Source organism: Vicugna pacos, chromosome 3 (assembly GCF_048564905.1).
Source record: "Vicugna pacos chromosome 3, VicPac4, whole genome shotgun sequence".
Taxonomy (NCBI): domain Eukaryota; kingdom Metazoa; phylum Chordata; class Mammalia; order Artiodactyla; family Camelidae; genus Vicugna; species Vicugna pacos.
In genome coordinates, this window is record NC_132989.1 from 61,238,746 (window position 1) to 61,251,907 (window position 13,162).

A 13,162-nucleotide genomic window follows, 5' to 3' on the forward strand; every position below is an offset into this window, starting at 1 on the left:
GATTATAGAAAGTCATAGATACTCATTTCAATAGATCATAAAACCTTTCAATAAAAATTTAAAAAAATGTATATCTATAGTTAATGCCTCTCATTTGGTGGTGAAGAAACTGAGTCTTAGAAAAAATTGAATGAAATACAAAAATTGAATTCAGAAATACTAAAAATTTAGCTTAAATGTGATTGTACAGCATACATTGTCAACCTAGTAATTGATTTGTCTGGTTTTTGCACAATGTCTCAATAGAATTTTTAAGACAGACTTTTTTAACTTAATTCCAACAATTTATTAGTTTACCTTGATTTTTTTTAAATGTAATTTAAATAATACATAGACACAAAATATTTTAAATGATGGAACATGTCTCCAGGTGTTTAAGCATAGAATACAGTTAAAGTATTAGCGAAAGGCAAATAGAAGTGCTTTTTGTGGCAAGATTGAAAAAAAAAAAACTAAAAGAAAAAACACAAAAGAAATCTAGAGACATTTTGTCCATCCAAAAACAAACATGGGATAACGAAAAGCATTAAAGTAGACAGGGCAACACCACCGCAGATATTAGAATCTTCCGAAATACCTCAGCCCTTTGTACCTCCCAGCTGGCCGCCAGTGACACGTCTCTCTCTGCACATACTCTCCTTCCAGGAGAGGACTCTGTGGGGAGATGGCTGTGGGGAGCGTCAGCACCTGCTGTCTCCACTTCAGACACTTCACTGTAGGATGATGCCCATCCTAATTTCAGGGCTGCTAGAAAAGAAAAGTTGCTTTCCTTCAAAAACCATTGAGATCCTAATCTAGGATATCATCTTTTTAAAATTATTATATTTAAGTTCTTGTAAATACATGAGAAATTTACCTAGGGAGCTGGCATATTGGCACACATCTAGCCAGACAGAAGAGGTGTGCTCTCCTTTATCTTACTGTTTCTCGTCCTGAGAATTTTTTCCAACATAATTAAATCTAAAATTTTGACAAAGAATCATCACAGTATCTCCCACTTTATTGTAATTTTGGATTCTGATGCTATATCCATAAATTCTCGGGGAAGGGTTTTTTTTATTGTGTATCTTTTAGTTTATTTTTTCCATATGGTTGATGTCTGTAATTGCACTCCGTTTCTAACCTACTCTTTTATTATAAAATGGGGAGTCATTGGTCACTTGTTCTCATCCTAGTATAATAGAAATATCCAAATATTATAGTCACAGATTACCTAGCCATATAATCAGGAAACATGAAAATGATATGGCTTTTAAAATTTATTAGAACTTATTTCTCTTTCAATAAAGCTAAGACAATATTATTTATTAATTAGTTTAATTTTTATCAGACCTGCTGATTGACTGAAGATTCACACCTTTTAGGGTCCAGTCACAAGCAGGAATTAAAGATCTGAAGAATTCAACAGTAGAAAAAGATGAATTTAATGGAACAGGTTTTCAGAGGACTTGGAAGTATTTCAAAGGTACTCTTTGATAATTCAGCATACAGGGTGGAGGATTGCACAGGTGGTCAAAGACTACTTTACCTTGTATCACAAACATTTAAGAAGGAAGGAGAGTATCTGGTTGACTAAAGAAAGACCTGTATGAGGACTGGAAATGAAAAAGTATTATGAAAAAATTTTTTAATAATATGGGAATTTAAAAGTTCTAAGAACTAGTGAAGGCTTGAAGTTTGATAAAGAGAGACAAAATTAAGATATGCTATTTACAAAATGTATTCAGTTTAACCAAAAACAACAATGAAAGAAGGTGTGGCCCATTTTTCATGTGAAGGGGAAAGTAAATATAGATAATATGAGGAATATTGTAAATTCCACAGGGGTTTGGATTTTTGTCTGTTTTGCTCCTTGATGTATCCCTTAGAATAGTGCCTGGAGCATGCAGTAGTTACTCCAAAATTTTTGTTGAATGAAAGAATGAATTAAATGCTTCTTTGCATTGCTTTTTACCTTTATTAAGCAGTAAAATGACCTCATGGTTTTGGCCACGTCCCTGAAATGTAACATACGTACGAATGACCTAAGGAATGAAGTGATGCTAAGGAACATAGCAAGTTTCACGGAACCCCTGGGCAGGTCTGGCTAAAGCCTAAGATCATTCTAGTAGCAGGAACTCGTGTTACATATGCCATTGCGGGGCCACAGCTACTATTCTTAAGAGCTATTGAATAAAGACTAGAAGATATCTATCACGCTGATGATATTTTTAAAAGAAAACAAAGGATGACCCAAGGGACCACAACTAGTAACTCTCTAATTAGCAGACTTGAAAATATACGGGGAAAAATCACAATGATGTGTTATACATTTCTTATACATCCTGTAACACCCTGGATGTGAGTATAAAAGCTGATCCTATGAGAATATTTTATCCTTCACTGTAGTGTGAAGGGGGAGGGGTAGATATAATATCAACTTTCCAAGGCTTTTGATTTTGTTCTGTACAACATCCTCACCCATAAATTGGGAAACTATTTTCCAAACTGCACAAGTTCCAATCGTAGCTACAGGAATAGTGTAATAAATAATTTGTTCATTAAATTTAGAGAGTCCTGTGTAAAGAGAGTTTTTGAGGTTTGGCCCTTGGAAGACAAGATCAGAACTCAGCGTGACCTTGGTAAACTGGCAAAGTGGTCAGAAATCATGAAGCCAAGGAGAAGAAAAATAAACTCTTTACATACAAAATATGAAAGAGTTGGCCAGGAGCAAATCTGGCAGGGGAAAAAATGCAAAATTGGAATAAATGAAAAGGCAAACATTTACTTTAAAATTCATACAGTATGTGGCTAATTAAAAAATATATCTGATATGAGTATGTAAGAGCCTTTTCTTGGTACTGTGTGTATTTTTGGACTCCAGAGCTAAAGGTGGGTCTGACTTGAAATGAAGAGCTGCAAAGATGGGGGCAAAAATAGAAACTCAAGCAAGGAAAGGACAACGAAAGTAGGTGTAACTCAGTCCATAGCCTTAAAGCTTACGAAGTGAAGACACGATCACCAAGTGCGGTTCTCTGGACAAAGGCTAGAAGGAGAGGACTGGGCATGAAGTATTCTGTGAGGGATTAGCTATAAGTAAGAATTTCCTGAGAGGGAGAGTTGTGAAATGTCAAAATAGGTTACTGAGGAAGGTTGTGCTGCTCCTTTTCCGGAAGGCCTTAAAAATAGGAGGGGTGGAATCTTTGTGAAATAATTTGGGTATGGTATTATCTGAAGGAGGGGAAAATGCTGTGACCTTGCCTGACCCCTACCAGTTTTAGTGTCCGGCATTTCTGCTCTTACTTTGGCTAAGTGGTATTATCGCTACGTATTTCTACAAAAAAAATAAATAAATAAAATAAGAGAAAGACTTTTTTGCTCTTTTCTAACATAGCAAAATGTATTTTTCTCATAAAGAGCCATTTTAAGGCAAGTGAAATGTCCAAGCCCACCCTTCATTTAATATGAAATTCTCCATATTAAATTAGAGAGGCAGTTATTAAATATTCATCTTAATTGATTTTTTTCCAAAGGAACTGGATAGAGATTATGCTATTATTCATTGTTTTCCAATTCATATGCTATAAAAGATGAATGTTTTTCTATAATTTTGAATGTTAGAATCCTCAGGAATGTGGCCAAATAATGATTTGGTCTGTTAACTGGTTATTTGATGATCATGTCCACCTTTCTAGCATCTAAAAGTCACGTCCCCCCTCCACTTCTCAGAACTTTCTTAATACCACTGACAGGCGTGAGTGACACCTTTGTAAAAGTTATTCCAGACGTTTCTTCACTGTGAAAGACAGTACTTGCCAACAGGTCTTTTCTTACTGAACTAGACATCTCAGAGGTTTCCTGTTTACCAAGCGCCCTCTCAAAGCACAGGGGATATGTAGGCAGCCACTTTGAGCTTTCACTTTGCACGGTCACTTGCCCAGCATCTCAAATTGAATTCAGGCTTGGATATTATTGTTGCTTATGGAGTTTTTGACTCTGACCCATAGTCCTCATCAACTGGTGCAATAAACGTGTAAATACATAAATGAGTACATATGTGCATACATCTGTACCACAGTGTTCTGCCTACGAAAGTAGGAGAAAAGGCCGATACATGCTGAAAATAGGCAAAACTGTTACATCCTCACACTCTGTAGGCTCTGACAGAGTAAGGCTGAGGTAAATTGTGGGAAGAAAATGATGTGAACTTCTATAATACACCAAAATATGTCACTTTTCTTCAACAATCATAAATATATTGCCAATTATGTCAACTGTTTTTATATAATTAATTTATATATTTTATTAGGTGTGTCTTACAAAGCTGATAGCCATACAATTACTTCTAAAATAATGTATTTAAAGAGCTTCAATTACAGTTACACCCAGAGGTCTCAAACACAAAGAATTCTAAAAAAGCAGGTACTTGTATAAAATACTAAAGTGGAAACTCCACTGCCCTCAGAAGAATATTGCAGTGGACCATGATTTGAGGAGATAAAGGAGAAGGAAGAGAAAAAGCTTAAAGAGAAGGAAGAGCAGGAGGAGAGGAGAAATGCGGGGGGAGATGATTACCAGGCCACACCAGGCTTGCTTAGATCTGGGTAGAAACCTACCCAGGCTACTTTGAAGGGGAGCAAGATAACTGCCCCAAGCCTGGAGACAAGGTGTCTGTAATATTCTGTATAATTCTCACCTTTGTCATAAATGAAGTTGACTTCTTACCCATCCTCAGAGAGACACCTGTTTTGGTGGCTTTTACCAGGAGTTGAGATGAATATATGCTGAGTCTTGTACATTAAGCTGGTTTGACTTGTGAGCAACCACATTCATTTGTAGAAAGGAGGGGAAAAAACCGTTGGTGCTGATCAGCCAGTAAATACTGATATTCTAATGACAGGTATCTGACTCAAGTTTTACTCCTTTTCCTGTTAGGACAGTGAAGGAAACTCTTTGTTTGCCATCAAGAATCAGAGAATGTTAGATTCTTTAAAGAAAATTGATTTTTAAAAGTATTTTGGATTCTACTAAATCTCTCTGAACATCACATTTTCTACATAGCATTTTAACCCTAGAGTACTCTTTTGAATATTACCTTGCAGCATGGAGAAATAGCAGAGTATGTGGTTTGATTACTGAGTCTCGGACTGGACTTACAGGGGTTCAAATTACAGCTCTAGCACTAGCTGTGCGACCCTGAGCAGGTAATTTAACCTCTCTGTCCTCTGGCCTTTTTTTCTGTAAAATGGAAATTGTAATAGTGCCTTCCTCAGAGGCTCCTGTGAGGATTAAAGTCAATATATGTAAATTTTTTAGTGCCATAGTATTTTATAATTTGTAGCTATTGTTATTAAGTTTCTAAATAGAATTAGTGGTCCAAAATGCATAATATAACCTTCATCTTAACTGCTTATTTTGCTTGAGTCTCAGGTGAATCAACTTCTCAATGCAAAAAAAAAAATTTAAGCAATTATATTGACCACACAATTAAACATTTTTGTCAGCTTATTGTTTCTCTAGAACTGTATCATTTGGAGAAGCATTCTGACCTCATTTTGTCTTACACCTTTATTGAATTTATACCGTTTAGAAACTTGAAAGGGGTCTTTAGAAATTGAACCCAGCTCCCTTTATATGTCCAAGGAAAATGAGACTCAGAGGAGTTGAGTGGCCCAAAGACCTGCACCTCCTGGGTAGCAGAACTCAACCAAGAGTCAGATTTTGACCAGAACTTTCTTTCCACTGCACTCTTCTGCTTTTTGGTGCTTTGGACTTTGGAAACAAATTACACTAATAGCTAAATATTTTATTAATATTTTTACTTTAGAAGAGCAGCAATTTTCTGCACCTGATACCATGTTTGTATTTCTTTGTCAAGCTGAAAGAATAGTTTGTTTTTTTATCAATTATTCAACAATACTGTTATATCTTCCTTGAGCCAGGCACTGAGCTAAGGTTTGATTTGGGGCATTTGTATTCAGTAGTCAGAGGAAAGAAGCAGGTTCCTTTCTTTGAAGCTAGCATTTCCCAAAGGATATTCCCGATAAATCTGTAGATATTTCAGATTCTGTCATCCAGTATATTAAAGAAGTGAAAAGTCCTGCAGCAAAGAAATGTTTTCCTCAATTTTTTCGATTTTCTGACTTTTTGAGGGCAGAGGGGATCGTTTGTTAGCATCCTTAGCAACCAGTGATCTTCTGAACCCACTTTGGGATTTCTGAAGAGTCGTGAGCATCCTTCCAGCAGTGAGTGCTCTGTTTTAGATCCCTGGTTCTGGAGAATCGGGATGAAAAACTGTCCATCTCGGTAACTTCTGATCTGTCGTAGCACGGCCTTCTTCACAGGGGCAGTGCTGTAATACTTTCCATGTAGTGGCATCTGCCAAGGATGACTTGGGCTTTCCTTGAAAAGAGCCTGGACAGAGTGTGTAGACAGGCTGAGATAAGGAGCCTCCCGCCAGGCCTTCGGCCCGGGACGGGTGCAGCTTCCCCCGGCCCGCGGCTGGCCCCGCGCCGCGTGCTCGCCTGCCCTGCCTGCGTAGTCAGAGGAAGCGTTCTGTTCATCTGAGAACACCTCTGTTCCTAGCCCTTTGACAGTTTCACTTTCCATTTCCCCTCAGTTCTAAACATGTGGAAAAAGAGATAAAGGTGATGAAATGAAAAAAATCAAGTGGGGAATGCCTGAAATAGAAGGAAGAAACCTGTATTCATGTGCCTGCTTTGTATGTGGTTATGACAGGGTTTTGGAAGGGGAGGCAGGCATCCTCCAAAGGTCGTTTTACAAGATGGGGAGGGAGGAAGGTGCATATGTAATGTGAAGTATTGGTTAACTCTGAGAATAAAATGAAACACTATGCTTATTTTTAATAGGATAAATGTCTATACTATGATTCCTTTAGGAAAGGAAAGAAGACAGCTTGACTTAAAAAAAAACTTCAAATTTTTAATTCATTTTCAGAGCATTTGATCAATAATAATGAAAATAAATTAGTGTCAATTTAGGCTTTGTGGTAAATTATACAACTTACCGTATTTTAAAATGGATAAATAATGTTCGCCAAATAGCACATTTTAAAAAAAATGATAGAATAAAGGATCAAACATATCCCATTCCCCCTAAAAATGACAGGGGAAGGAGAATTGAAAATGTATACCCATTATTCCTTAAACAGAGTTTCCTTGAATAGGAAATTTTGACCCCCCCCCTTACTTAAAATACTCTAGTTTTTCATTGGACATTTCTGTTTTATAACTTTTAAAATTAGTGTGTCAGTTGTCCTTCTCTCTAATTTCCTACTTGTTTAAATTCATAATTCTCAAATTTTGTATTTTTCCTCTTAAAAATACTTTAATTTAAAAAATACTAGATGACTCAATTTCTCTGTTCATTCTAAGTTGGAAATTAATCTGTTTGGCTTGAGGCTACATGGCTTACTCTCATTAGATGCATATGTCCAAAGATGTGTGAATTTTTTCCCATACAGTGAGACGCTGGGATTATCACTGAGAGCTTAATCAAAACTGTGCTGATTACTTGGGAGTTGGGTCCTATGAGAGAGGAAATAAATCAACCTAAAACAATGACTCCGTTACATTAGTAATGTTATAAGATTGTTTATTTCTAAGAGTTTTAAAAATATAAATCTGTATTTTACATTTGCAGAAATTTTGCATTGTATTTGTTAGATTGCTCATGGTGCTATCCATATTTAACATTGCAACGTGAACTAATATACCCACGAACTCTTTTGACCAGTGGACCTTGCTTTTAATGAAATACCCACATTTCAAGGGAAGACACACCTTTGGATTCAATGAATATAAATTAGGAACCTTTTTTGTTATAGTATATATTCTCAGTGTTTCAAAGTATTTACAATTTCCATAAACTTATATAATAATGAATTGAAGAAAACAAGTTTACACAGTGAATTTAAGAAACTGAATTGCATCCAACTGAATTTTTGCAAATGAATGTGGTTCTCTTTTCATTTGAGCCTCAAAGCCTCGTTATAGAATATATGTGTTATTATTCCCACTCTATAGCCGAGGAAACTGAGGTTTAGGAAACTGAGTTAGCCAGGTTTGTCCCACCAGTGACAGGCAGAGTGCTGGAGTATTCCCCTCCAGATACCGCCTTGCTCCATCCATGGTTTACATCTCCCCTCAGATGTCATCTTGTCAAATTACCCTTCCCTGACGCATTGTCTACCTTGGCCCTTTCCTGTTCAGTCACCCCCTACCTAGCCTGTTCTACTGTGATGTTTTCTCTATAGGATTTTTCTATTTAAAAATCACCATATTAGTGCACTTGTTTATTGCTTCATTCTCCCTTTAAAACATCAATTTCTTGAAGACCAGACCTACTTTGTTTTGTTTATAGCACCCAGCATTATGCTTGATGCACTTATGTCCCTGTGAATATCGATCAAACTTTTTCATTGATCTCTGTAATATTAAACATCATAGTTTGGGCTCATGGCCTTTGATGATGTCAGTTTAGCCAGGATTTAATTGCCCACGTGGTCCAAGCTAGAGTTTAGTTTAAAATCTATGACAGGAATACAGCCAGTGCAAATGTATCATTCATCCACTCCAAAGGTGGGGCAGGTAGACTGCCTTGCGTCCTTTAGGAGCTCTGCCCTGCGTCTGTGCACTTTAATCTCACTTCTCACATTTAACTGTCACCCTTCCTGACCACCAACCCCGAGAAAAGATCTGAAGTACTAAAAGCGTGTGTTACACAGCCCTGGCGTGTTTTACAGTCCACGGGGCAGTTGGGTAGAATCCCCCTGTCCTGGAGTTTTACACAGATAAAGGGAGGATACAGTTTTGAGAGGAATGCTGTAACTACAAAGTGCATCCTGAAGGCCATTTAGCTCACAATGAAGGTCTGTGTTTTAAAATAGCACTAAAACAAAGTAACTACAGAGTTTTGGCAAGGGCTTCAACTATTTATAGAACTAAGTAAGGCATAGTAAATAGTGCCACAGTACCCAGTTCTCCCTTGCCATAACCCCAAACTTGTGAGAAGCACTGTAATTATATTTTTATACTTTAAAAAAAAAAATCACAGTAGCCATTATCAGTTTAACCATACGGAAGCTCAGCCTGAGATTTCTTTTTTAAATGCATAGTTTTGATTTTCAGCAGCTGCACTGGGTCTTTAATCATATATTATCTTTATGAAGCCTTTTTCTAACATATGTTAATTGGCTGTTTTCTGTGACAAATTATGAGCTCTTACTTTGATGAGGTTCAATTGCAATCATGTTGGAGTCGAGTACGTAGAGTTTCCACCCCTGCTGGCTCCTCAAACCACTACAAACATCCGCACGTCACTGCAGTGCTGAGTAATGGCAGGATTTGGGCTGGCTGATTTTGTTACAGATTTTTTTTTTCCACAGGATATTTTCAGCTTCTTTGTACTAAATCTGTTGCAGGGTTTGCCCTTTTTAGCAGAAGCATGCTCTAAAATTAACATCAAATCTTATTGGAGATTACTATAATACAGTGAGAAATATTTCATGATACAACACCCCCGCGTCTGTTTCACCCCACTAAAATGTTAATACATTTGTTGGACAGTTTGTAGAAGACAGTCAGCGGTGAGGTTGGTGTTTTCTAAGTCATCGGCATTTTGTAATAAAGATTTTGAATTTTCCTCTTTTGAGGAGAACAGTTATTTATTGAGTAGCTGATCAAGGGTGTATTTAGCTATCATAAAGAAGGCACATGCTCTTTTTCTCTAGGTGTTGCCAAACATCAGTATGCCAAAGACCCCACTGTATTTTCTTTTTCCTTTGCAGTTAACATCTGTTGATCGAGTAATAAAAAGAATTGTGTGTTCCATCAAGGTTAGTGTCCTAAGAGATGCGTAACATACATTCCAGTCCTCTAGCCTAACATCAGTTTTTAATGTATGATTAGCGTGAACAGATATGTTCTAATCCACCTGCTCTGCGGCCTGTGAGAGAGAGCCTGCATCAGAAACCAACAGATGATCTGTGAGAGCTGTCGTTAGAATAGATACAAAAATAGACTGCATTCGTTTACGTTCGCAGGAAAGTAGTCAGGGCAATGTCCTGCAGAAACTGTGTCGAACACCAGTCATGTTGGGATTAATTTAATTATGGTTCTGCCTTGACATACAAGGTGGAGGATCTGTAAACTGAGGATCTCCAAAGCGAGGGGTCAAATTTCCATACAGGTATTGGAGTTTAGAATAAGATGAGCCAGATGTGAACAGGAGCTACTCCTCACGAGGCTGTTTTTAATCAGCCGTTTCCCTGGGGTAGCTCACAGTCAATGAGCTCTAAATCCTGAGGCTACCTGCGCATATAGGAAGGCCTGGGAACATCATTACAGAACTTACAATTGAGCTTATGTGAAAAAATTAGAGCAGAAATTAAGGGTAAGAAAGGTTAACTTCAGAAGTCTTACTTTGATACTGCTGTTTCAGAGGGCCTTAAAGAGGTTATTTCAAATGTTAGAGCGTTGGTTCAGTGCAGAGCGTAGCTGCCTTCCAAATGTTAGCAAAAAGGAGTATCAGACTCAACTAAATGCAGATACTGCTCTATTAAAAGATCATTGTAAATAAGCCAAGTGAAAAGTTATTATAGATTTATATTAGCCCGAACTGTTTAAACACATGTATTATTTTGAGAAGGTACATGTGCGTTGTTTCATCCGGAGTAAATAAATGTAAAGTTTTTTGTTTTTTTTTTTTAATGAATATCACGACGGCTAGAGAGAATGGCTTCAGGGGTCCTGAGTGATGCCTCCGTGTGACTGTGAAGTCATTGGATGCACTGTCTTGAGCTAGTGTACGCAAGGAAACTTGGTTCCACTTGATGGGACACATATACTTAATTGGCCTTAAGAAAATAAACCAAGGTAAAGAATGATGTGTAAATGAAACAGAGAACTTGGCATTTGACTGTATGGAAGCCCACGAGCCATGTGGCTTAATTGGGGCCAGTTGGGATCATTTAATGATTGCTGTCAGAAGATCAGATTTAATTCTCCTTATAAGAAGACCACAGTGGGATAGAGTTAAACAAATTGTCATCAGAGGTTTCAGACGAACAAAGCCTTAATTAGGTTGATTATGATGCTGTAAAGGAGATGAAGAGAAACAGAAAAATTGATGAATCACTGGGTTCTATGTTGAACCATATATAATAGCGGTATCAAATATCTGTATTTTGAGAGATAATGATGATGGCATTTTGAGTATTATATGGATATGAGCATGGAAAGTTTTTATGTAAACTTTCTAAATTTCTAAAGTTTAGCTACAGACAAAAAATAAATGAAATTCAGTGTAAATAGCAGATGATTTATCAAGTACAGTCTTCTTAATGTAGAACAAAAACATTAACAGGAGACAATAGTATTTCTTCTCATTTCAAGGTCATCTTTAAATGTTAAATAAATTGGGAAAGTAAATAATAGGGGCAAATTATTTTCAAGGACATAATTTTCAATTATTGAACAAAGTATTTGAATACAGAATAAAACAAAATCTTTACTTAGAATGTCCTTTTAACCATTTACATCACAATCCTAACGATAGTGTGATTATTTACTAGTGATAATATTCAGGACTACTCAGATGTCTTAAAATGTACTCTTACTGTTTTACCTGCATATTGTGAAAGACTAAAATGTGTTTTCTCCATCTGCTGCAGTTTTGCAGGAAAATATTCCCTCTGTACAAACATACAGACACAGACACACACATTTACACATACACAAATGTATCAGGGTGAAAACTGTGTGCAATACACACAGGCTTTTGAGAACAAAATTTTATAGAATATTTCCATTTCAATAGTGAATATGATATAGTAAAGATTAAGAAAACCATGAACATAAGATTTTTTCCTGAAAGAATCATGAGATGCCTGAGAGTTTAGACTTCTGTCGTCATGAGATGAAAATGTGTAGCAGCATCTCGCATTTCAAGCCCCGCTTGCTTTGAAGGCTGACAGTTTCTGGTGTTGGTGTTGTGTAGTGCTTAACTTGCTTTGTTCAATACCAGCAACAAAAATCCAGCTGCATGTGCTTATTGAGAGGTTACAGCTGGGGAACAGAACCCACTCCGTAATGCTAAATAGTAGCTCTTGCTTGGTGATGAGGACAGTGCCAGATTTACCTTTGTGGGGAGCTTTGCACGTCACTCAGTGGCCTTTGAAAGAAAACGTGGCGGCTGTGCTGTTGCGAAAAATTAGGAAAACAAAGACATGATTAAACCCTGAATTAATTGCTAAATATGATGTGGAAAGACTAAAAACTGTGGTGTGGTTGGATAGCACGAGGCTTTTGACATATTTGGACCATTTGGAGTTTATTTCAGCATGGGGATTGAAGGATGCTGTTTAAGCTCCAGTGTGAAAAAAATGTCAAAGGGAAAAATCTACCATGGATAACCATGACAGGAAAGCTGTGCTTCCCGTGTGTTTATTAAACTGTTTATAATGCAGTGCAATGCAGTTGTTTGAAGGTATTCATCTCCTAAATTCTAGAACTGTGTAAATAAAATGGCTTGTATCAGTGACAATGGCAGGTTAGGCCCACTTGTTAAATTAATTGCAGGGGTTTTCAAAACGAGTTCTTTTTTAGCCTTATTATATTTCTGACATACATTTCATCTCCTTTTGTCCTTGGGGAAAGATATTAAAGTAGGACTAGAAGCATTAATGTAGAGTTTTCAGCAGCCGTGGTCATTGGGAAAATTGATATATTTCCCTAGTTATTTCTACTTTTGCAGCCTGAAGCTCTTCCATGACTGATACTTAAAAGAAACTTCTTAATTTTTATAACCCTGTAAATTTTTTCTTCACATAATGATTATTGTTAATGGATAAATGAAGCGTTTCCTTTACAAGTCATTCATCATCATCTCTGCAAAGTGAGGTCTTCATGGTATATGTAAGGACTATGATTCACTTGACAGCCTTACTTACTTGTAACTTTCAATTTATGCCTCAAAACTGAAGCAATCTTACAAGTAGTAAGGCATGTTCCCAGTACTAACTGTGTACCCAGCCCTTCACGTACAGTATGACATTTAATGATCATAGCCATCCTGCATGTGGAGAAGTACATTCCCAAGTGTTTCCAGGGCAAGGGAATAGTGGATCCAAGGTATTAAATCATCAGTCTGTAATCTCTCAGCT

General features: G+C 37.0%; 1 protein-coding gene across 15 annotated transcripts in view; it reads left to right on the forward strand.

Moving 5' to 3' along the window:
- The window catches only part of MEF2C (myocyte enhancer factor 2C), a 148,333-nt gene that overhangs the window by 37,909 nt on the left and 97,262 nt on the right, over window positions 1–13,162 (forward strand). The window contains exon 1 of one of the 15 annotated variants that reach the window (XM_072958413.1): window positions 9,788–9,835. The exons of the other annotated variants lie outside the window; for them this stretch is intronic. The gene's annotated coding sequence lies outside the window, so the exon portion shown is untranslated. Of the gene's footprint in view, window positions 1–9,787; window positions 9,836–13,162 lie in introns of those variants that run through there. 15 annotated transcript variants of the gene reach the window in all.